Here is a 4,902-nt window from a genome sequence, read left to right as displayed (position 1 = left end):
TGTGTTGCAGGACCCTTCTGTCAGTATCCGTCAATTGGTCTTTTTCACCGGCATGTGAAATCTACCAATGGCGGATTGTTGGGTCATGGACTTGATACTTTTCTTTGTGAGCACGGTGGGTAAGGCTACAGTTGTGGAATAGTTTACAATTCTTGCTTGTGGCACATGGTTATATTGTTAAGTTTTAGTTGGTTCCTTGTTAAGATATAATTGGAAATCAACAAGAGTGAAAAGATGTTTACTATAGGATTTGTCTATATATTGATATGTCGGCCACCAAGGAGTGTTGAATCAACTTTCAATTGTTGGCCACGTGTAGGGTTCTTGTGAGGGCCATTTGGGATATAAATAATGACATGCCTAGTGAAGTGGGGGGTTTTTCAATCTATTTTGTTTTATTCTTGTACCCAAAAAATGAGAGTTCTTCGTCGGAGAAGAACCAATGAGTGTCCGAGAAGCAAGAGAAAGCTCTGGAGTGTAGGAGAAAACTTCATGCTGTAACTAGCTTCTTTGAGACCTTCTATGAGTGTCCAATCTATGGGAGTATCTAACTTGTCTGACTCTACTATAAGTCTCCTCTGTATCCCTATATACTATCAGTTTCTTGGTTATCATAGTTAAAGGCTATGAGTAAAGGTAAAACTATCTTCTTTGAAACATGGTAAATTATTACATGTAACCATCTACATGAGCATGTAACTGATAAGAAACAAACATGACTTCCTTGGTGTACAAGGTTGGTATCCAAAAAAGTGAGATGGTCCACTTCTAAGGTATGTTAGTTGCTAACTAGAATGGGGAAGAAATGGGCCACTGGTAGGGCAAGTTAGTTATTAACCAAATTGGCGTATAAGATAGGCCACTAGTAGGGCATGTTAATTGCTAACTAGAATGGCGGATATGCTGGCTCATTGGTAGGGCATGTTATTTGTTAACCAGCCTGGAAATATGGGTTTTGCCATCTATAGGGCATGTTAATTGTGAACCATGGCAGAGCGTCGTGACCTTGCAAGGGAGCATGCCAGTGTTCAAAATAATAAAGATTGAGATATTGGTTTTGAAGTGTAAATATGGGACTCAAGGCTAGCACAAAGAAGGGTGTGAAAATGAGTACGAAAATGTGAACACTAATATGGTGCACGAGGTGCATGTTATGGCAATGTGAATCTAGACTTGTTGCATGTAGTGCATGTTATGTATATTTGAAGTTAGGAATGAGATTGCTAAAAATGAGTTGCATTGTATTGCATGGTAATATTGCATGTTCAGTGTTATGTCTTAATTATGTTAATGTAGTGCACGAGTTGCATTGCATGGTAATATTGAATGTTAAGTGTTATGTCTTAATTATGTTAATGTTATTTGGATGGAGCGTATCTGTCAGTTTCTTAAGTGTTTGGCGTTTGTATCCTCCAAGGGGTAGGTATACTCTGTATGAGTATAGTACCTGTCAACCAATATATTTGGGATGATTATGATAAGAGTTTGTAGCATTTGTGTCCATCAATGTGAAGTATCTATTCGTGATAATGAAACTGTTCTCTCGGAAAGTAGTCGTGAACTGTATTCGCCAGACGATAGTGTTTGGAAAACGATACTATCCTCCAAGGATATGTATCCGCCATTGTTGTATGCAAGAGGGTATACGCCTAGTTGTTTCTATGCGAAGTCTATTGGCTTATTATTTATATATATGTTTAGTTATTCCAGTTTATGAAACCTGGCTTGAAAGGGTTGAGCATTTTTATTTCTAGAGGTCACTAATTTATTTCGAACTTGCCCATTTTCTTTTCCTTTTCTTGGTAATACCACGACATAGAGGGCTCGTGGAAGGAGCTCAACTAGAAAAAGTGGCCTCTATTGTGAGCCTCACCTATGTTTGTTTTGTAACATGGATACGTACATTTTGGGGTGGTATGATGTATAAGTTTTGTAATTTGAAATGGTGTTTATGTTTTTCACTAGGAATATATTTTAAGAACTGTTTGACGCACTTTGAATAGCCTGTTTGGTAAATAGTTTTGAAGTACCCTGCTTTTTTTATTATGGCACGATGGTTTTAACTATTTTATTATGGTGGATTGCCAAATGTTTTCTTAAGCTTTTGCTAAAAATATAAAATTAATAAATAAAGTTTAAACCTGTTTTCAGTTCTAACGCCTCAGTCCATCAATTGGAGGTTGGAGAGTTACAAGTTTGGAATCAGAGCCTAGGTTGAGTCAATTCTCAAGAGATCGAATGTAGTAATACGCCCTGATATGAGTAGACTACAACAACTTTAACCCACTTCAAGACGTAGTCAACAACTACTGATATATAAAGATTTCCAAATGAACTTGGAAATGGTCCCATAAAATCCATACCCTAAACTTCAAGCAATTCAACCTCCATAAGTAGCTGAAGCAACATTGCATTGCGTTAGGATATAGATCGAGTGTGCTGACACCTATCGCATTGATTCACAAAATTGTGGGCATCTTTGAATAATGAAGGCTAGTAAAATCCTGATTGGAGAATCTTAGCAGCAATTTGCATGCCACCAAAATGACCTCCACAAGGAGCATCATGACAGTGTTTCAGGATTGAAAGCATCTCCTTTTCCGGAACATAATTCCAAATAATGTTTTCATTGCATACCTTGAATAAGTATAGCTCATTCCAATGATACTTCACTACTTCAACAAGAAATCTTTCTTTTTATGGCCTGTGAAACCCAATGGGAGTTTTCCACACACTAGATAATTAACTAAATTCGCATATCAAGGGGTTGTATCTACAGCAAATAACTTCTCATTTGGGAATACGTCGACAATTTGAAGTATGTTTCCATCTTCGCTGCCAACTTCGAATCGAGACAGATGGTCTCGAACTTGATTCTCTGAACCCTTGCGATCTTTTATCTCGATGTCGAATTCTTACAATAGTAAGATACATCATATCAATCTTGGTTTTGCATCCTTCTTCGCAAAAAGATATCTCAACACTGAGTTATCAGTAAATACGGTAACCTTTGCGTCGACAAGATAAGAACAAAACTTGTCAAAAGCAAAGAGTATAGCCAATAATTCTTTCTCTATAGTGCTATAATTGATTTGAGCCTCTGTAAGTGTTTTGCTATCATAATAGATGGCGCGAAATATTTTTCCCTTACGTTGTCCTAGAACAACACCCACAAAAAAGTCGCTTGCATGATTTCCACTTTAGCTTTGTCTACTTCAATGCCTTGACTAGAGATACGTTGGCCTAACACAATGCCTTCAGTTGCCATGAAATGACATTTTTCCCAAATTTGAACAAGATGTGTGTCTTCACACCGCTACAATACTTTATCCAAATTGTTAGCGCAATAATCAAAATCACTCCCATAGACTGAGAAATAATCCATAAAAACCTCTAAAAAATCCTTAATCATATCCGAGAATATTGCCATCATGCACATTTGAAATGTGGTTGGTGCGTTGCAAAGGCCAAAAGGCATATAGTGAAAATCAAAAGTACCAAAAGGATAGGTGAAAGGTATTTTCTTTTGATCTTCCGGTGCAATAGTAATTTTATTGTTCCCAGAATAGCCATCTAAGAAGCAGTAATAGGCTCTTCCAACAAGCCTAACCAACATTTGGTCAATGAAAGGAAGTGGGAAGTGGTCCTTCCTTATGGTAGCATTAATTTTTGTGATAATCCATACAGACTCACCATCCCATAGGAATGCGTGTAGGAATTAATTCGTCTTTGTGGTTACAGACCACAGTGATGCCACTTTTTTTAGGAATGCATTGCACTGGACTTACCCAATTGCTATCAGAAATAGGGTAAATAATTCCAGCATCAAGCCATTTTATAATTTCTTTCTTAACAACTTCCTTCATCGTCTTGTTTAATCTTCTTTTTTGCTCAATCAATTGCTTGCCTTCATCTTCCAACTTGATCTTATGCATGCAAAAAGATGGAGTAATGCATCGAATATCGATAATACTCCAAGTAATGGCTTGTTTATGTTGCTTAAGAATATGGACCAATTTCTCTTTTTGAGTTACATCCAGTGTTGCGGAGACAATAACTGGGAGAGTATTGTTATCGCCAAGAAAAAACTTATTTAAGATGAGTAGGTAGTGGTTTCAATTTCAGAGTAGAAGCTTCGTCGATAGATGGCTACAAAATTGGAGCTATTCTATTGGCTATGTCTAAGGATTCAAGCTGCTATCCATGTTTGAGTTCAATATTATTAGCTTCAACCATGCTGCCACAATTATCTAAGAATGCATCATTACATGCCACTGCAAACTACTCAAAAAGTATTGTGCTTTTGTCATTGAATTCTTCCTTAATTAGATCATCTAGCACATTGACAGTATGGCATTCTTATTTATCCTTGCATTGAATAGATTCAAAAACACTGAAGGTAATGTGCTCATCATTAAGTTGCATGGTCAATTTACCTTTGTAAACATCAATAAGAGTTCGTCCAGTGGCTAAAAAAGGCCGTCTCAAGATTATGGGAACCTCTTTATCTATCTCGCAGTCAAGTATGATAAAATCAGTCGGAAAAATGAATTTATCCACATGAACTAAGATATCTTTGATTTTCCCTTCAGGTTGAGCCAAGGATCAATCAGCTAGTTGCAATGTCACTACAGTAGGTTTCATGTGACCAATTCCCAACTTTCTGAAAGTAGATAGTGGCATTAGGTTGATGTTAGTAAAGCTCCCTAGATCATTCATTTTAGGGGGCAACTTATTTTTCAAAACAGCACTACAGCCTTTTGTGAGTGCAATAGTTTCCATATAGTTGAGCTTCTTCTTCTTGGACAAGAGCTCCTTCATAAATTTCCTATAATTTGAAATTTGCACAAAAGCATCTACTAAAGGAATATTGACCTGAAGTTGTTTTAGTGTATTCAAGAA

Source organism: Gossypium raimondii, chromosome 9 (genome assembly GCF_025698545.1).
Source record: "Gossypium raimondii isolate GPD5lz chromosome 9, ASM2569854v1, whole genome shotgun sequence".
NCBI lineage: Eukaryota > Viridiplantae > Streptophyta > Magnoliopsida > Malvales > Malvaceae > Gossypium > Gossypium raimondii.
This window is presented reverse-complemented; position numbering follows the sequence as displayed.